General features: G+C 39.2%; 2 non-coding genes across 2 annotated transcripts; both read right to left on the minus strand.

The window, feature by feature from the left end:
• Positions 1-3983: 3983 nt before the first annotated feature.
• On the minus strand, positions 3984-4087 carry LOC112731827 (small nucleolar RNA R71). Its single transcript, XR_003167584.1, has one exon. It is a non-coding gene; the product is annotated as a small nucleolar RNA R71 (small nucleolar RNA).
• A 14118-nt stretch (positions 4088-18205) lies between these two features.
• LOC112731008 (small nucleolar RNA R71) lies at positions 18206-18313 on the minus strand. The gene has a single exon (XR_003166804.1). It is a non-coding gene; the product is annotated as a small nucleolar RNA R71 (small nucleolar RNA).
• Positions 18314-21691: the final 3378 nt, after the last annotated feature.

Consider the following 21691-nt stretch of genomic DNA (forward strand, 5'->3'; position numbering starts at 1 on the left):
GTGAAGAGCCTCTAGGACAAACTTGTGGTGCTTAAGCTCAGTGGAGGCTTGGGGACAACTATGGGTTGCACTGGTCCAAAGTATGCTGAATCTGATTTTATTATTTTACTTGTTTATTGTAATTATTTGTATTTTTTTATGCTTACTTTAGATGCAGAATTTTCAGTATGTAATTACTTGTTTACTGGTTCGTGCTTCTTTGATGCTTATCGCAATGATCAGTTTGATAAACTTTATTGACTAGAATTTGGAACATCACTAGGCATTTCGATTGGTTTTGCAGCTTGGTTATTTGTTGATGACTTTTTGCCATTCTCATCCAAAGGGTAGACTGGCAAAGACGTGTGGTATGATTTCATTTGTGTATTTTTCCTTTGTTATTCAACTGCATTGATGTAACTAGTTTCACTCGAGTCATGTATTTCTCTCCCTTTGAATTGGAAGTCCAGGACTGCTATAGATATAGCTTGTTGATGAATCAGAGGTTGATTTAGATACTTACACAGCATAACTATCCTTTAAACTACCATTTAGATGGCTATTCAGATTCAAAAGGATATGAATCTATGGCCAATTAACTACACTTTGGTATGTGATCTGTCTCGTGCATTTCGATGTCATATTTCAGCAATCCTGGAGATAACAATCTGAATTTAATTGACTTTTCATGCTTGGGAAGAAACATTTGTAGTTTATATAGTTGTTTTGTTTTGGCAGTCATCTTTGTTTCAAGGCTGTTATTAGTGTACCCCGAGTTGTATATGTTGTGACACAATTAGGCACAAACTTTGACATAAAATATCTGATGCCAGGGCATCTTGGCCAGTTTCACTGACCTTTTCTTTACTGTTTTTAGGTTAGTTTCATGCATTTCCTTAGGAAATAAGCTAGTTTTGGGTAGATATTCACTTACACCTTGATTCAAGCATACATTGTGCATTTTACATTATTTCATGAGGATTTTGCATAAGCTTAGTGACAAATTGTATGTTGCATTGCCCATGACTTGGACTAGAACTTTGATGCACTCTATTGCTTGATTTCAGGACCAAAGGAAGCAAGGAAATGGAGGCAACTTGCAAGGTTAATGAGAAAAGTGATTGCCAATGACACTCTCATAGCCATCATTGCCCACGTTAAGAGTCACGTTAACTAAGTTAACGTGAACTCTAACGTGAAAAAGGGAAGTTGAGCCAACGTTAGTGACACTTAACATTGTCACTAACATTGGCAAACACTCATGAGTGGCCACGTTAGAGCCCACGTTAACCTAGTTAACGTGGCCTCTAATGTTAAAGGGGGAAGAGAAGCCAACGTTAGTGACATTCAACATTGTCACTAACGTTGGCCTAAGGATGCAACACACCACGTTAACTCCCACGTTAACTTGGTTAACGTGGGAGCTAACGTAAGAGGTGAGGGTTGTCGACAACGTTAGTGACACTCAACATTGTTACTAACGTTGGAAGCAACCACACAAACCCCCAAGGAGCCACGTTAACTTCCACGTTAACTTAGTTAACGTAGAAGCTAACGATGAGGAATGAAAGATGAGCCAACGTTAGTGACACTCAACATTGTCACTAACGTTGGGATGGCTAAGAATGGCCACGTTAGAAGCCACGTTAACCTAGTTAACATGGACTCTAACGTGAGATCTAGGGGCACATTGGAACGTTAGTGACAATGTTGAGTGTCACTAACGTTCTCGAAGGTTGGCAAGGCCACGTTAGAAGCCACGTTAACCTAGTTAACGTGGGCTTTAACGTGAAGCAAAAAGGGGCACACTAGAACGTTAGTGACAATGTTGAGTGTCACTAACGTTCTCGAAGTTTGGCAAGGCCACGTTAGAGGCCATGTTAACCTAGTTAACGTGGGCTCTAACGTGAGGCAAAGGGGTACATTGGAACGTTAGTGAAAATGTTAAGTGTCACTAACGTTCTCGAACTTATACTTTCACTAAATGTTGACACCCCTAACGCCCTGAGCTAAAGTCTCTGCCCACTTAGCACTTTCTCTCTGCAAATAAAGCCAAGCCCAAATGAAGAAAAGAACTGCTTCAAACTCAAGATCCAAAGGCCCAAGACTTGAAGAGCAAACTAGAAGCTGAGAGGAGTAGTATATATAGGAGTAGCTTTGAATTGTAAAAGGAGTTCTGGAGGCTGGAAAAGGAGAACTACTCTCTGTATTTTACTTTCTCTGCATTTTCTAGTTTTATGATGTATTCTCCATCTTTGTTTTCATTTTCTAGAGCTATGAACAACTAAACCCCTTTCATTGGGTTAGGGAGCTCTGTTGTAATTTGATGGATCAATACTAATTTTCATTATTCTTCTTCTATCTTTTCTCTTGATTTTACTTGAAAGCTTTCGATCTTCATCTAATTGAGTAGTTATCTTGGAAGAGAAGCTATTCAAACTTGGATCTCTTTTGAACCTTGAAAGAGGAATGAAGAGATCAAGCTAGAAATGCTTTCTCATGCTGGACCAAATTGGGTTTGGATGGGTATGTGACTATAACCCTCTCAATACTTGATTTGGGAAATGCATGTGGTATAATCAGTGACCATACTTCATCTCTTCTCATGAGCAATTGACCAAGGAATTGGCTATTGATCAAGATTTGAGAGATTGAATTGCAAGAAATTTTAATTCAATCACTTAAGATTGCCAAGGAGATCAATGAGTGCATTGATTGAGGAAGAGATGAAAATGAACTTGATCCGGAGAATTGCAACATCTCATAAGCCCAATGAACTCCCCATCTCTGATCTTACCCATTCTCTTTAATTTCTGCCATTTAATTTTATGAGCAAATCCCCCATTCCCATTTACAATTCTGCAATTTATTTTCAGTCATTTACTTCCAGTCCTTTAATTCTAGCATTTACTTTTCTGTTATTTACATTCCCGCCATTTTATTTTCTGCAACTCTCAACCAAAATTCTGGATTCGCTCAACTAGAACATTCTTCTAATTAAAGTTGCTTGATCAATCAATCCCTGTGGGATTCGACCTCACTCTATTGTGAGTTTTTACTTGACGACAAATTCGGTACACTTACCGAAGGGAGATTTGTTGAGAGACAAGTTTTTCGTGCATCAAGTTTATGGCGCCGTTGTCGGGGATTGATTGTGCATCAACAATGATTAAATTGGAAGATCACTAGATTGAGCATTTTTATTTTGTGAATTTCATTTTCTGTTTGAGTGATTTACTTTTTGCTTTAGTTAAACTTCTTCCCTTCCCCCTCTACTCTTTTGTTCTTCTTTGTTATTTTCAATTCTATTTGCTAACCCACTAACTGTTTGATATATTGCATCACCCACAACTAACAGTAATTCTGACACAAATACTTTCTGCACCTATCTTTTCTTGCTTGCACTTGATGGTTGTATGACAGGGAAAAGAAGCGGGGCTTCAACTTCCTTCGATTCTGAACCTGAGAGGACCTTCCTTAGATTAAGGAGGGAGGCAAGAGGAAAGAAAGTGGTTGGTGCTGAGGAAGAAGAGGAATTCTTTGAAACAAACATGGAAGACAACATGGAAAACCATCATGAAGAAGAAGATCACAACTATGGGGGAGGAGGTAGAGCAAATCATGCTGGGGAGGATAGAAGAGTTTTGGGCTCTTACATCAATCCAAACCCAGGCAATTGTGGAAGTAGCATCCAAAAGCCAACAATCCATGCCAACAACTTTGAACTTAAACCACAGCTCATCACCCTTGTTCAGAACAACTGTTCGTTTGGAGGAAGTGTTCAAGAAGACCCCAATCAACATTTAACCACCTTCCTGAGAATATGTGACACAGTGAAGTCTAATGGTGTTCATCCTGACGCCTATAGACTGCTCTTATTTCCATTCTCACTCAGGGACAAGGCAGCCAAATGGCTGGAATCTTTCCCAAGGGAAAGCTTGACAACATGGGAAGACGTGGTGAACAAGTTCTTAGCAAGATTTTACCCTCCTCAACGAATCAATAGGCTGAGAGCTGAGGTCCAAACTTTCAGGCAACAGGATGGTGAGACTCTATATGAAGCATGGGAGAGGTTCAAGGACTTAACAAGGAGGTGTCCACCTGACATGTTCAACGAATGGGTGCAGCTGCACATTTTCTATGAAGGGCTCTCTTATGAATCAAAGAAGGCCGTAGACCATTCATCTGGAGGATCTTTGAACAAGAAGAAGACCATTGAGGAAGCCATAGATGTTATTGAAACAGTAGCAGAGAACGACTACTTCTATGCTTCCGAAAGAGGGAACACAAGAGGAGTAATGGAGCTAAACAATGTAGATGCTCTGTTGGCCCAAAACAAGCTCATTACCCAGCAGCTGACTGACCTCACCAAGAAGATGGAGATGAACCAAGTAGCAGCAATCTCCACTTCATCAACAATCTAAGAAGGAGTGAATGAAGAAGCAGAGGGGAGTCAGGAGCAAGCCAACTACATTGGGAATTCACCAAGGAAAAACTATGATCCATACTCCAAGACCTACAACCCTGGATGCAGAAACCACCCAAACTTTGGGTGGGGAGGTGAGCAAGATCAAAACCAAGACCAGAGACGTTACAACTCCAACAACAATGCAGCTCACCAGCAATTCACACAAAGGACATCTCAACACCCCCACAACAACACCACTCCACATGCTTATCAAAACCAAAATAACACATCTGCTCCGAATCACCCATCAATTGATGACAAGCTCTCTAAGATTGAAGCCTTACTTGAAGGAATATGCCAAGAGATTCAAGAAAATAAGGTGTTCAAAGAGGAAGTGCGAGCCAATATTAAGAACCAGGGAGAGACCATTAGGAAGCTGGAATTCCAGGTGGGATATTTAGTTGAGAAGATTCCCAAACCTACCGATAGCTTCCCAAGTGACACAGAGAAAAACCCCAAGGGAGAAGCAAAGAAAGTAAGATGAGAAGATTGCAAAATGGTCACTACGAGTGATCAAGAGACTGAAGACGAGCAAGGCAAACTATGCCAACAACCTGAAGACAACTCAACAAAGGAGGAGGATAGAGATCACCAAGAACCAGAAATCTCACAACAAGAGTTGCTGAAGCTCTATGCTCCCTTCCCTCAACTGCTCAATGGTGCTGTGGGAAAGAGAATATACTCAAGGTTCCTAGACTTGTTTGCATCTCTGCATGTAAACATACCATTCATCAAGGCAATTCAACAAATGCCTGCATTCATCAAGTATATGAAGGAACTTCTTCCCAGGAAAAGCTCACTCAAAGGAGGCCAGACTATAGTGATGAACAAGGAATGTAGTGCCCTTATTCAACCTGAGTTGCCTACAAAAAGAAGAGACCCAGGGAGTTTTCACATCCCTTGTGCCATAGGTGAAACTATGTTCGATAGAACACTATGTGATTTGGGGGCCAGCATCAACTTACTGCCCTTATCCCTGGCAAAGAGGCTGCAGATTAATGAGATAATGCCCACAGACGTAATCATCAGACTGGCTGACAAAACTCAAAAGCAAGCAATAGGAGTGGTGGAAAATGTGTTGCTAAAGGTTGGGAAATACTTTCTCCCAACAGACTTTGTCATTCTGGACATGGAAGAGAGTCACACTCACCCAATCATATTGGGAAGACCATTCCTAGCTACGGCCAGAGCACTTATCGATGTAGAGAAATGGGAGCTAATATTGAGAATCCATGATGAACGACTCAGCTTCAATGTCTTCAAACTCTCACAAGAAACAGATCAAGAGGACAAGGAACTAAGCGCAAACGATAAAGAGACACTGAAGGAGGAGACAAGCACTGAAGCACAGCAAGTTCATTCTGAAACCCCCTCAATTGATAAACAAGAAAAACAGCAATTGCCACAACTCAAGAAAAAGTTGGAGGAACCTAAACCTCTAGAGGCATGTGAAGACAGCATCACAACTCCTTTAGAAAAAGAGGTCACCAAGGGGAAGGCAACCTTAAAAGAAACAAAGAAGAAGGTACCAAGGAGGTGGAGGAACAAGAAGATCCCTACAGAAGACTTCTCTCCAGGGGATAGAGTTGTCTCAGCTTACTTCCCAGATATTCCTCCTAATCTCCCTACTGTACCATCTCAGTTACCTAAGGTCTTCACTGTCAACAGAGTTCTTTCCCTGGAACATATGGAGATCATTGATCCGACCAATGGATACAAGTCCACAGCAAGAAGGGAGGACTTTAAGCACTACCAACCACCCTGATGAGGAAAAACGTCAAGCTAGTGACGCTAAAGAAGCGCTTCATGGGAGGCAACCCATGTTTTATATGTTTTTAAAATAATGAATAAATCAATGTTTATGAATTTCAATCCAAACTTGACAAACATTTGGTGAAATCTTTATCATGCAGTATATAGTGAAGAACAAGTTTGGTGTTCAAAGCAAACCAAGATGCATGCTAGTCTTGGGAGCTTTGAACAAAACTTTTCATCACATTGCTTCAAACTAAGTTTGGTGTCACCCCATGGTGTCACCAAAATGCATATAAGGACCCACCAATAGTTAGTTAGTTAGTTGGAATTCATAAATAAACAATCAAATCCTTACTTCCTTTTTATTCTAGCCGTAGAGTTTGATTTTTTTTATGATATTAATTTCCTTATTTTAAATCTTTATAGGAAAGGAAAAGGAGCATAAAAAGGGATAGATTGGACAACCAAACAAAGAAGGTTCGGACACCACAAGAGGAGGGGTACACACTTGTTCTAAAGAGGGAATACATTGGAAAATGTTGCCATGCAACATTGAAAAAAATGGAACCCCTAGAAGACCGAGCAATCCCCATCATAAAGTGATGATCCTTGTTTTCTAGCCATGCATAACCCTAACCGTCCATCAAGTGACCACTTCATCAATCTACACCCTCCATTCTCTCACAACTTCTTTATATAAACGACCCTTGTCGTACCACCCTTCATTGTCATCACACACTCTTCACCACTCTTCATTTCGGTACAATACACCCCCTATCTGATTATAAACATTCCTCTCCTCACTCTCTTCATTGCCATAAAACCCTAAACAACCAAAAGTCTCCACAACCTTACCACCTTCACATATTAATCATCATTCATGGCATCTTCAAGTTCTAAGAGAAGGGAGGGAAAGGAACCTATGGAAGAACACCCATATGATGAGAAGAAATTTAGAAGCTTGCATCATGCATTGCAATACGGGTGGATGGTTGATAAGGAAATCATCTATGAGCTGGGATTTTAAGTTAAGAAGACTGAATGCCCCGAAATCACAGAGAAGGTAGAAAGGAGAAAATGGGAGCTCCTCACTGACCCGGTCACTAAAGTGAATGCAAATCTCATAAGAGAATTTTATGCAAATGCAGTCAGATATGATAAGAAAGATTAGTCATATACAAGCTTTGTGAGAGGAACAATGGTGGATTTTGGTCCCATGAGTGTAATGAGGGCATTGAAGCTACGGTCTATACCGTTTGAAGAAGAAAGTTATCACTCAAGATTGGACAACAACACCAATTATGACCATCTTTTACGAGACCTTTGTGTACCAGGAGCTGACTGGGAAAGGAGTGCGGGAAATGAACCAAAGTTCATTAAGAGAACAGACCTCACTCCTGAAGCTAAGGGGTGGTTTGAGCTAGTGAGGAGGTCTATTCTCCCAGCTGCAAACAACTCGAAGGTGAATCTCGAGAGAGCAACAAGAATCCACCCAGAGGCTAATCAACATCCAAGCACATCAAGGGGCACACATACATGAGATGCATCGAAGACAAATAGAACAAGCAGAACTATTGGACGAGCAAAGGGTATTCGCAGAAGGAGTTTACATGAGCCAAACAGGACATCATATAAACACTCAAGCCAGGCTCGGCTACTTAGTGGGACAGCTGCCAGTATTGCATCCAAGAATAGCCAAGTATGACGAAATGAAGGATGAATTAGCACGAAAGGAAAGACAAAGGGTAGAAGAGAGTCATGAGTCAGTGAGGAAGGCACTTGAGGATTGGAAGCAAGCAAGATTGGCACGGATGCGAGGAAATGCAAGAGGAAACAAGGAGGACAAGCAAGGAAAAGAGTATGGACATCCACAACAGTAAAAGGTGGTGGAGTTCCTTCTTTGTTCCATCTTTCTCTATGTCTTAAATAAGGAAGATCTTGTATGAAATAGAACTTGCTTCCATGTTATGTTTAAACCTTTTTCAATCATGTCTTTTAAGTTTGTGGTATTGAATAGGTCTATGTGTGCTAGTCTTTATGTCACTGCATCCTTACTTAACTTACTTGTATGCTTGTTTCTTTTGAATTAAATGAAGAGAGAATGATTGTTTTTAAAAGACCAGAGTAGAGTTCATAATATGGAAGTGCATTCATGAATCTTTGGGGTAGTCATAAGTTAGCTAAGTTAGTTCAACCACAAGGCTAGGAGGACAACTATCTATCCTGAATACTTGACTTTGGATATACCCATTAGACTATGTAATAACAAGATCCTGATAAGAGAAAAGAGAAAGAACAATGGAAGTGAAAAACAAAAGAAAAAAAGTAAGCAATAAGGCTAGGCACCAATGGTTTGGACCTTGAGATAAGTGTCTGTGGTGCTCCTGTGTGAGGGATCTACTTGGATGAATAAGCTCTTAGGGGTGCTTTATCACTTGGTAACTTGGGTTAAATAACCCGGGATTATCAGCTGAAAATCCACTATCAAGAGTAACCCTCACTACAGAGCATTTAGTAACCCAAAGAGGTGCTGGACACCAAGGTCTCAAGAAAAGAAAATAAACAAACTATATGCCTATGGTGTGCATGTATGGGGGAGAGACTTGAGGGAGTAAGTCCTTAGGGGTGCTTCAACACCTAGCACCTTGAACCAACTGGTTCGGGAGTGTTGGCTGAAAGCTTATCTTAAAGAGTTGCCCCCTTACAGAGCACTTAGCCTAAATAACACAAATAACCCTTGAAATAACAATAAAAAGATCAATGAATAAAAGTCTCATGGGATATAAACAAAGTAAGTGTTTAGGGACATGATAAAGGTCTGAAAGCCAGTAATGGAATGAACCTAAGTTGCTATTGCATGAAACCACCATAAAATCAGTAACATGACTTCCACAAGAATGACTCATTCCTCTGGATATTCCATTCATCATTCTCTTGTTCCAGTACTTGCTTAGGGACAAGCAAGCTTTAAGTTTGGTGTTGTGATGCCAGGGCATCTTGGCCAGTTTCACTTACCTTTTCTTTACTGTTTTTAGGTTAGTTTCATGCATTTCCTTAGGAAATAAGCTAATTTTGGGTAGATATTCACTTACACCTTGATTCAAGCATACATTGTGCATTTTACATTATTTCATGAGGATTTTGCATAAGTTTAGTGACAAATTGTATGTTGCATTACCCATGACTTGGACTAGAACTTTGATGCACTCTATTGCTTGATTTCAGGACCAAAGGAAGCAAGGAAAGGGAGGCAACTTGCAAGGTTAATGAGAAAAGTGATTGCCAATGACACTCTCATAGCCATCATTGCCCACGTTAAGAGTCACGTTAACTAAGTTAACGTGAACTCTAACGTGGAAAATGGAAGTTGAGCCAACGTTAGTGACACTTAACATTGTCACTAACGTTGGCAAACACTCATGAGTGGCCACGTTAGAGCCCACGTTAACCTAGTTAACGTGGCCTCTAATGTTAAAGGGGGAAGAGAAGCCAACGTTAGTGACATTCAACATTGTCACTAACGTTGGCCTAAGGATGCAACACACCACGTTAACTCCCACGTTAACTTGGTTAACGTGGGAGCTAACGTAAGAGGTGAGGGTTGTCGACAACGTTAGTGACACTCTACATTGTCACTAACGTTGGAAGCAACCACACAAACCCCCAAGGAGCCACGTTAACTTCCACGTTAACTTAGTTAACGTAGAAGCTAACGATGAGGAATGAAAGATGAGCCAACGTTAGTGACACTCAACATTGTCACTAACGTTGGGATGGCTAAGAATGGCCACGTTAGAAGCCACGTTAACCTAGTTAACATGGACTCTAACGTGAGATCTAGGGGCACATTGGAACGTTAGTGACAATGTTGAGTGTCACTAACGTTCTCGAAGGGCTTTAACGTGAAGCAAAAAGGGGCACACTAGAACGTTAGTGACAATGTTGAGTGTCACTAACGTTCTCGAAGTTTGGCAAGGCCACGTTAGAGGCCACGTTAACCTAGTTAACGTGGGCTCTAACGTGAGGCAAAGGGGTACATTGGAACATTAGTGAAAATGTTAAGTGTCACTAACGTTCTCGAACTTATACTTTCACTAAATGTTGACACCCCTAACGCCCTGAGCTAAAGTCTCTGCCCACTTAGCACTTTCTCTCTGCAAGTAAAGCCAAGCCCAAATGAAGAAAAGAACTGCTTCAAACTCAAGATCCAAAGGCCCAAGACTTGAAGAGCAAACTAGAAGCTGAGAGGAGTAGTATATATAGGAGTAGCTTTGAATTGTTAAAGGAGTTCTGGAGGCTGGAAAAGGAGAACTACTCTCTGTATTTTACTTTCTCTGCATTTTCTAGTTTTATGATGTATTCTCCATCTTTGTTTTCATTTTCTAGAGCTATGAACAACTAAACCCCTTTCATTGGGTTAGGGAGCTCTGTTGTAATTTGATGGATCAATACTAATTTTCATTATTCTTCTTCTATCTTTTCTCTTGATTTTACTTGAAAGCTTTCGATCTTCATCCAATTGAGTAGTTATCTTGGAAGAGAAGCTATTCAAACTTGGATCTCTTTTGAACCTTGAAAGAGGAATGAAGAGATCAAGCTAGAAATGCTTTCTCATGCTGGACCAAATTGGGTTTGGATGGGTATGTGACTATAACCCTCTCAATACTTGATTTGGGAAATGCATGTGGTATAATCAGTGACCATACTTCATCTCTTCTCATGAGCAATTGACCAAGGAATTGGCTATTGATCAAGATTTGAGAGATTGAATTGCAAGAAATTTTAATTCAATCACTTAAGATTGCCAAGGAGATCAATGAGTGCATTGATTGAGGAAGAGATGAAAATAAACTTGATCCGGAGAATTGCAACATCTCCTAAGCCCAATGAACTCCCCATTTCTGATCTTACCCATTCTCTTTAATTTCTACCATTTACTTTTATGAGCAAATCCCCCATTCCCATTTACAATTCTGCAATTTATTTTCAGTCATTTACTTCTAGTCCTTTAATTCTAGCATTTACTTTTCTGTTATTTACATTCCCGCCATTTTATTTTTTGCAACTCTCAACCAAAATTCTGGATTCGCTCAACTAGAACATTCTTCTAATTAAAGTTGCTTAATCAATCAATCCCTGTGGGATTCGACCTCACTCTATTGTGAGTTTTTACTTGACGACAAATTCGGTACACTTGCCGAAGTGAGATTTGTTGAGAGACAAGTTTTCCGTGCATCAATATCTATCAAGTTTAAGTAATATCATATTCCAAGTACATCTTAAACACGTGTATTGTTGTTATTGTAGAATGTATCATGTGTTCATTAATCAGCCACCATAACTTTGGCCTTTGAGCATGTCTTTGCTCATAGCTTCCTAAGCTTGGTTTATGAGTAATTCCTTCATGCATAGGTACCCTCCTAGCCATGGAGATGTCTTCTCATCATTACTGAATAGTGAAAAACTTGATGCACTATTGTCACAGGTTTACACCAGAACTCAATTTATTTTTATTTGTAGATGGACAAAGTCTTATATTTCACCCTTTTTTTCTTTTTACGAATCGTAACTATCCCTATTTTGATTAATTTACTTATATTTTTTTGTGCCTGTTATGCAGGTGACTCCCAAAACATTGGCTGATGTGAAGGGTGTCACTTTGATTTCTTATGAAGGAAGAGTTCAGGCACATAACCATTGCTGAATCATCACTTCTCAATCAAGATTTAGCTGATTAAATCTATACTGTGATGGTTGCAAATTGGCCACAAATTTGATAGTTCTAATGATCTCCTAAGTTCTAATGTTGAACTTATTTTGTCCTAATTCAATTATTAGTTTTGCTAAAGTATTGTAATTTTTTAATTATAATTTTAACATGTAAATAATTCATGTAAATCAATAAAAAATTAATTTTTTACTACCTTATAATTTTCTCCTTTTTTTTATTTGACAAAGGAATAGGCCACGCTTTGAAAGCGTGGCAAAATATTTTAGCTGGCAAGCCACGCTTTTGATGTGTGACTGTATGTGCTCTATCGGTACGCTTTCAAAGCATACTGAAAACCAACCTAATCGGCATAATTCAAAAGCGTGGCGATATGTACACTTTTCAGTACGCTTTTAAAGCGTGGCTATAGGTTAATAGATATGGCAAAGCGTGGAAAAAAACGTGTCGATAGATCTACAAAAGCGTAGCAATAGAGCAATCGGTACGCTCGCGGATGTGACCTTTTCAAAAGCGTGCCGATAGCTCAAAAAGCGTGGCGAAAAGCTATCGGCACGCTTTTAAGCACTTTTCGGCACGCTTTAAAAGCGTGCGTGGCAGAAAGCTTATTTTCTTGTAGTGACTTTTCAGATATTAAGCTTTAGGGAAGTAGGATAAGCATTGTGATTTTGACATGTTCACGTATATAATCTCATTCTTTTATTCTTTTATAGTTTATACGGAGTGCTTCAAAACTTGATGGTACCAGTAGTTGTATAAATTTTTAATGATTTGAGACTTGTCTAATAGGCTAGTAGATATTTGCACAAGGGTAGAAAGCTGATGTTATAAACTTTAGTAGAAGCTTGTTGATATTTTACTCCAGTGATTAAGTGAAGTTGGAGGGAAACTTCTTGTTTACATAACTTGGTCATAGTGCAGGATCTGTTTCGGATGATTACTTGAACTACATGTTGTTGCAGTTCCCTACCAATGTGACTGGATGGATCTTGTAACTATATGCAAATAAATTGCGGTATGGTATGAAACTATGAAATATGAATGTCACATTACTCAGTTTTTGGTAGATTGTATGTGGGGCCAATCTTGTTATAGTTCAGAGTACTATATAATCAAAATATCAGCTGCTGTACAAATATGCATTTATATTTAGTTCACTCTTATACTATATTTAGTAATAATCATTTGACAAAAGTATTAAAACAGTTACTGAAATAAAAATACAATATATTTAGTTCACTCTTATACTATTATTGTTTTGTCAATTTTTAGCAAATCGATGGTGGTTCGATATCTAATAGTCTGGGAGCGAAACCTACTCATCAAAGTGTCTCGAATTAGACGAATATTGAAATAAAGAGTAAATTGAAATTTGTAAAAGAATAAAAGAAGTGAAAAATGAAAAATTCAAAAAATAAATTGGCTGAAATAAAAAAAGGTTACGTTAAAATTTAAAAAAAGTGATAAAGATGCCTTCAACTGGGTCAAAGGACTTTGGGCATGAAAATTAAAGGTACTGGAATATAAATTGCATTCGAGAGTTAAACATTTGCTTGAAACATAAATTTGCTTGAAAGAAAAAGGTTACAGGAAATTTAAATGGAAAATAAAGACACGTGGAAGGAACCCTATAGAAAATTGACTCGAGGCAGACTCAGAAAGTCTCTGGGATGTGAGTGTGCGTGAGTAATTTCTGGAGCAAAGTTCCAACCCTTATTTTCTAAAACTTTCTAATATTTATAGTCTACTTCTATAACCAATCATTAACCACATGGTGCTGTCTTGTATGCGCACCCCCAGGTAACCGTTCCCACTCTTTTGCTAATAAATGTTACCCATAAATTCCTCACATGGTGAAAGCCTTCAACTTCTCTACCTATGTAACCGTTCGATTCACTATTCGAGCAACTATTCGATTCTTCATTCAAATACCTGCTCAACTAGACTTGCTCGATTTAATAAGGTGTCTGAATCGAGTCCATGTCGCCTTTCCACCTCTGTTTCCATCCTAACATCTCTTCAAATTTCGAATTAGCTTATTCTAGTCGAAAATATTTTTCGACTAACAATTATACTAGTTATATAATAGGTAACTTTTCGAAGTTGAAAAGCGTTGCATATTAGCATATATACTAAGGATCCCGCTAGGGAGACAATGAAATATCTATACAATGGCTACAATGGGCTTTTTTATTAGGCCCAATTGAAATTAAAGCAGAAAATTAACCCTAATCCTATTATGGCTGTTTACTTTAACACACCACCATATTTTTACTATTTTCACTTTTTCCCCAAATCCCCAATCCCTTTTTATCGCCGTTTCTCCTCCCCCACTCAAACCCTCCTGATGAGCGGATAATTTATACGCTTTTTGGCATTATTGTTAGTATGTTTTTAGTATGTTTTAGTTAGTTTTTATTATATTTTTATTAGTTTTTAAATAAAAATCACATTTCTGGACTTTACTTTGAGTTTGTGTGTTTTTCTATGATTTCAGGTATTTTCTGGCTGAAATTGAGGGACTTAAGCAAAAATCTGATTCAGAGGCTGAAAAAGGACTGCAGATGCTGTTGGATTCTAACCTCCCTGCACTCGAAGTGGATTTTCTGGAGCTACAGAAGCCCAATTGGCACACTCTCAATTGCGTTGGAAAGTAGACATCCTGGGATTTCCAGCAATATATAATAGTTTAAACTTTGCTTGAGATTTGATGGCTCAAACCGGCGTTCCAAGTCAGCATAAAAATTCTGGCGTCAAAACGCCAGAATTGGCATAAAAGCTGGAGTTAAACGCCCAAACTGGCACAAAAACTGGCATTTAACTCCAAGAAAAGTCTCTACACATGAAAGCTTCAAGGCTCAGTCCAAGCACACACCAATTGGGCCCGGAAGAAGATTTCTGCATTAATTACTTATTGCTGTAACCCTAGGCTACTAGTTTTCTATAAATAGGACCTTTTGCTATTGTATTTTCATACTTTCGATCTTGGAATACTTTCATAGACCTTTTCACGTTTGGGGGCTGGCCTCACGGCCATGCCTAGACCCTTTTGTTCTTATGTATTTTCAACGGTGGAGTTTCTACACACAATAGATTAAGGTGTGGAGCTCTGCTGTTCTTCATGAATTAATGCAAAGCACTACTATTTTCTATTCAATTCATGCCTACTTCTTCTCTAAGATATACACTCATTCTTTAACTTGATGAATGTGATGATCCGTGACACTCATCATCATTCTCACCTATGAACGCGTGCCTGACAACCACCTCCGTTCTACATGCAAACAAGCTTGAATGTGTATCTCTTGGGTTTCTAATCTAAGATTAAAACCTTCGTGGTATAGGCTAGAATTATTGGTGGCCATTCCTGAGATCCGGAAAGTCTAAACCTTGTCTGTGGTATTCCGAGTAGGATCTGGAAAGGGATGACTGTGACGAGCTTCAAACTCGCGAGTGTTGGGCGTAGTGACAGACGCAAAAGGATCAATGGATCCTATTCCAACATGATCGAGAACCAACAGATGATTAGCCGTGCGGTGACAGCGCATTTGGACCATTTTCACTGAGAGGACGGGAGGTAGCCATTGACAACGGTGAAACCCAACATACAGCTTGCCATGTAAAGGAGTATGAATGATTGGATGAAGGCAATAGGAAAGCAGAGGTTCAGGAGGAACAAAGCATCTTCATACCCTTACCTGAAATTCTCACCAATGAATTACATAAGTATCTCTATCTTATTTTATATTTTATTCATCTTCTAATTATCAATTCTCCATAACCATTTGAATCCACCTGACTGAGATTTACAAGATGACTATAGCTTGCTTCAAGCCGACAATCTCCATGGGATCGACCCTTACTCACGTAAGGTTTATTACTTGGACGACCCAGTGTACTTGCTGGTTAGTTGTGCGGAGTTGTGACAAAGAGTTGAGATTACAATTGTGTGTACCAAGTTGTTTGCGCCATTGATGATCACAATTTCGTGCACCATATTTTTGGCGCCGTTGCCGGGGATTGTTCGAGTTTGGACAACTGACGGTTCATCTTGTTGCTCAGATTAGGTAATTTTATTTTATGTTTAAGCTTTTTACTTTTTATTTTTGAAAAAAAAAAAGAAAAAATTTTTCTCTATTTTGTTCTTCAGAGTTTTTAAGAATGAATTCTAGAGTTTCATGATGATTTGTTGAAGTTTGGCTGATTGTGAAACCATGTCTAAACTTTTGGACCGAGGTTTCAACTTATCATCACAAGAGCTTGTTGTTTTCTATCAATCTTGCTGTTGAAAGTAATGATCTGCTAAAGCTTGGCTGGCCATTGGCCATGTCTAGTGTTTTGGACCGAAGCTTTCACTGAAAGCTTGGCTAGCTAATAAGCCATGTCTAATTCCTGGACCGAAGTTTTTAGACTAACATTGCATGATTCCTGGAATTCTTATTAAAAATTTTTGAAAACCTTATTTTTCTTTTCCAAATAATTTTTGAAAAAATACAAAAAAAATTTATAAAATCATAAAAATAAAAAAATTTTGTGTTTCTTGTTTGAGTCCAGTGTCGATTTTTAAGTTTGGTGTCCTGCATGTTTTATTTATTCCCTGCATTTTTCGAATGTATGAATTTTGTTCTTCATTAATCTTCAAGTTGTTCTTGATGATTTTCTTGCTCTGATCTTTAAATTCTCTTGTTTTGTGTGTTTAGTTGTTTCTCATATGCATTCTCAATTTGTTAGTGTTTCTAATATGAAAATTTCTAAGTTTGGTGTCTTGCATGCATTGTTTATTTGATCTTAGTTCTTCATGATGTAGTTTCATTTTGTTATTATTCTCTAAAAATTCAAAAAAAATTTCAAAACTATGTCTTTTCAAGTCAATAATACAGAAAATTGAAGATTCAGGACATTCAGCAGAGGAATTACACAGAAAAAGCTGGGCGTTCAAAATGCCCAGTGAGGAAGGAAAACTGGCGTTTAAACGCCAGCCAGGGTACCTGGTTGGGCGTTAAACGCCCAAAAGGGTAGTATTTTGGGTGTTAAACGCCAGAATGGATACTATTCTGGGCGTTTAACGCCAGGATGGCACAAGAGGGAATATTTTGTTTTTAATTCAAATCTTTTTCAAATTTTCATAATTTTTCAAAATCAATTTTTTTTCAAATCATATCTTTTCAATCATATCTTTTCAAAATCAATTTCTTTCCATTTTTTTTCGAAAATCCTTGCTACAATTAATGATTTAATTCAAAATTTTCAAGTTGTTACTTGCCTATTAAGAAAGGATCAAATTTTAATTCTAGAATCATATCGTCTAATTTCTTGTTAGTCAAGTAATTAACTTTAATTTTAAAACTCCTTTTTTTAATTTGATTTTCGATCATATTTTCTCAATCATATCTTTTTTATTTCTAATTTCAAAATCTTTTTCAAAATCAATTAACTATTACCTCAATTTCAATTTTCAAAAATCATCAATCAATTTTTTTTAAAAATTTCTTTTAATTATTTCAAAATCTTTTTAAATTTAATTTCGAAAATTCTTCCCCTCTTCTCACATCCTTCTATTTAAGGGACTAACACTCCTCCTCAATGAGCAATTCGAACTCTCTCCTTCTTCATAAGTTTGAATTCTCTCTTCTCTACCTCTTACTTCTATTCTTCTTTTCCTCTGACACCTCAAGGAATTTCTATACTGTGACATAGAGGATTCCTCCATACTTTCTTCTTCTCTCTTTCATATGAGCAGGAGCAAGGACAAAGGCATTCTTGTTGAAGCTGATCCTGAACCTGAAAGGACCTTGAAGAGAAAGCTAAGAGAAGCTAAAGCACAACTCTCTGGAGAGGACCTAACAGAAATTTTCAAACAAGAAGAAGCCATGGCAGCCGAAAACAACAACAATGCCAACAATGCAAGGAAGGTGCTTGGTGACTTTACTGCACCTACTCCCGACTTCTATGGGAGAAGCATCTCTATCCCTACCATTGGAGCAAACAACTTTGAGCTTAAGCCTCAATTAGTTTCTCTGATGCAACAAAATTGCAAGTTTCATGGACTTCCATTGGAAGATCCTCATCAGTTCTTAGCTGAATTCTTGCAAATCTGTGACACTGTTAAGACCAATGGGGTTGACCTTGAGGTCTACAGACTTATGCTCTTCCCTTTTGCTGTAAGAGACAGAGCTAGGATATGGTTGGATTCACAACCTAAGGAAAGCCTGAACTCTTGGGAAAAGCTGGTCAATGCCTTATTGGCAAAGTTCTTTCCACCTCAAAAATTGAGCAAGCTTAGAGTGGAAGTCCAAACCTTCAGACAGAAGGAAGGTGAATCCCTCTATGAAGCTTGGGAAAGATACAAGCAATTGATCAAAAGGTGTCCTTCTGACATGCTTTTAGAATGGAGCATCATAGGTATCTTCTATGATGGTCTGTCTGAACTGTCCAAGATGTCATTGGACAGCTCTGCTGGAGGATCTCTTCATCTGAAGAAGAGGCCTACAGAAGCTCAGGAACTCATTGAAATGGTTGCAAATAACCAATTCATGTACACTTCTGAAAAAAATCCTGTGAATAATGGGACAACTCAGAAGAAATGAGTTCTTGAGATTGACACTCTGAATGCCATATTGGCTTAGAATAAAATATTGACTCAGCAAGTCAATATGATTTCTCAGAGTCTGTCTGGAATGCAAGCAGCAACAGGCAGTACCAAAGAAGCTTCATCTAAAGGAGAAGCTTATGATCCTGAGAACCCAGCAATGGAAGAGGTGAATTACATGGGAGAATACTATGGAAACACCTATAATCCTTCATGGAGAAATCACCCAAATCTCTCATGGAAGGACCAACAGAGGCCTCAACAAGGCTTCAACAACAGTAGTGGTGGAAGAAATAGGTTTAGCAATAGCAAGCCTTTTTCATCATCTTCTCAGCAACAGACAGAGAATTCTAAGCAGAGCCACTCTGACCTAGCAACCATAGTCTCTGATCTAATTAAAACCATTCAAAGTTTCATGACTGAAACAAGGTCCTCCATTAGAAATTTGGAGGCGCAAGTGGGTCAGCTGATTAAGAAAATTACTGAACTCCCTCCTAGTACTCTCCCAAGCAATACAAAAGAAAACCCAAAGAGAGAATGCAAGGCCATAAACACATCCCACATGGCCGAATGCATAGAGGAGGGAAAGGCAGTGATTTCTACTGAGGATGACCTCAATGGACATCCACTGGCCTCCAAGGAGTTCCCTAATGAGGAACCATGGGAATCTGAGGCTCATACAGAGACCATAGAGATTCTATTAAATTTAATTCTGCCATTCATGAGCTCTGATGAGTATTCTTCCTCTGAAGAGGATGAAGATGTTACTGAAGAGCAAGTTGCTAAGTACCTTGGAGCAATCATGAAGCTAAATGCCAAGTTATTTGGTAATAAGATTTGGAAGGATGAACCCCCCTTGCTCACCAAAGAACTGGATGACTTGACTAGGCAGAGATTACCTCAAAAGAGACAGGATCTTGGAAAGTTCTCAATACGTTGTACCATAGGCACCATGACCTTTGAGAAGGCTCTGTGTGACCTAGGGTCAAGCATAAACCTCATGCCTCTCTCTATAATGGAGAAGCTAGGGATCTTTGAGGTACAAGCTGCAAGAATCTCACTAGAGATTGCAGACAATTCAAGGAAACAGGCTTATGGACTTGTAGAGGATGTCTTGGTAAAGGTTGAAGACCACTACATCCCTACTGATTTCATAATCCTAGACACTGGGAAGTGTATGGATGGATCCATCATCCTTGGAAGACCCTTTCTATCCACAGCAAAAGCTGTGATTGATGTTGACAGAGAAGAATTGGTCCTTCAAGTGAATGAGGACTCCCTTGTGTTTAAGGTTCAAGGATATCCTTCTGTAACCATGGAGAGGAAGCATGAAAAGCTTCTCTCAATGCAGAGTCAAATAGAACCCCTACACTCAAACTCTAAGTTTGGTGTTGGGAGGCCATCATCATGCTCTGAGTATCTGTAAGGCTCCACGAGAGCCCACTGTCAAGCTACTGACATTAAAGAAGTGCTTGTTGGGAGGCAGCCCAATTTTATTATATCTATTTATTTTCCATTGTTATTTTATATTTTCTGTAGGTTGATGATCATGTGAAGTCACAAAAACAACTGAAAAAGCAAAAACAGAATGAAAAACAGTATTAAAAATAGCACACCCTGGAGGAGAAGCTTGCTCGCATTTAAACGCCAGTAAGGGTAGCAGAATGGGCGTTAAACGCCCAGTCTGGCACCATTCTGGACGTTTAACGCCAGAAATGGGCACCAGACTGGCGTTTAACGCCAGAAAGGGGGCACAAAGCTGGCGTTTAACGCTAGAAAAGGGCACAGAGCTGGCATTTAAATGCCAGAAAGGGGAGAAAAGCTGGCGTTAAACGCCAGAAATGGGCAGCAACCTGGCGTTTAACGCCAGGATTGGCAATCAAGGGGGCGTTTACACGCCACATGGTGCAGGGATGAGAAATCCTTGACACCTCAGGATCTGTGGACACCACAGGATCCCCACCTACCTCATCTCTCTCTTTCTTCTTCACACTTCCCCATAAAACCCTTCCCCAAATACCCTTCACCAACCACCACAATACTTCTTCCCCAAAAACCCCTCACCTATCCACATCCATCCATCATAAAACCCCACCTACCTTACCATTCAAATTCAAACCACTTTCCCTCCCAAACCCACCCATACATGGCCAAACCCTACCCCTCTCTCCACTCCTATATAAACCCATCTTCACTCATTCATTTTCACACATAATACACACTACTTCTCTCCCTTGGATGAGCCACAAAACCCCCTTCATCTCCTCCATTTTCTTCTTCTACTCTTTTCTTTCTTCTTTTGCTCGAGGACGAGCAAACCTTCTAAGTTTGGTGTGGTAAAAGCTAAAGCTTTTTGTTTTTCCATAACCATTTATGGCACCTAAAGCCGGAGAAACCTCTAGAAAGAGGAAAGGGAAGGCAAAAGCTTCGCCTCTGAGTCATGCGAGATGGAGAGATTCATCTCAAAGGTCCATCAAGACCACTTCTATGAAGTTGTAGCCAAGAAGAAAGTGATCCTTGAGGTCCCTTTCAAGCTCAAAAAGGATGAATATCCGGAGATCCGACATGAGATTCGAAGAAGAGGTTGGGAAGTTCTCACCAACCCCATTCAACAAGTCAGAATCTTAATGGTTCAAGAGTTCTATGCCAATGCATGGATCACCAAGAACCATGATCAAAGTGTAAACCCAGACCCAAAGAATTGGCTTACAATGGTCCGGGGGAAATGCTTAGATTTCAGTCCAAAAAATGTAAGGTTGGCATTTAACTTGCCTATGATACAAGTAGATGCACGCCCCTACACTAGAAGGGTCAACTTTGATCAAAGGTTGGACCAAGTCCTCATAGACATTTGTGAAGAGGGCGCTCAATGGAAGAGAGATTCAAGAGGGAAGCCGGTTCAACTAAGAAGGCATGACCTCAACCCCGTGGCTAGGGGATGATTGGAGTTCATTCAATGCTCAATCATTCCTACTAGTAACCGGTCTGAAGTTACTATAGACCGGGCTATCATGATCCATAGCATCATGATTGGAGAGGAAGTAGAAGTTCATGAGGTTATATCCCTAGAACTCTATAAGGTGGCAGACAAGTCCTCTACTTTGGCAAAGTTAGCCTTCCCTCATCTCATTTGTCACCTCTGCAATTCGGCTGGAATTGACATAGAGGAAGA

The sequence above is a fragment of the Arachis hypogaea genome, chromosome 12 (genome assembly GCF_003086295.3).
Source record: "Arachis hypogaea cultivar Tifrunner chromosome 12, arahy.Tifrunner.gnm2.J5K5, whole genome shotgun sequence".
In the NCBI taxonomy this organism is placed as follows: domain Eukaryota; kingdom Viridiplantae; phylum Streptophyta; class Magnoliopsida; order Fabales; family Fabaceae; genus Arachis; species Arachis hypogaea.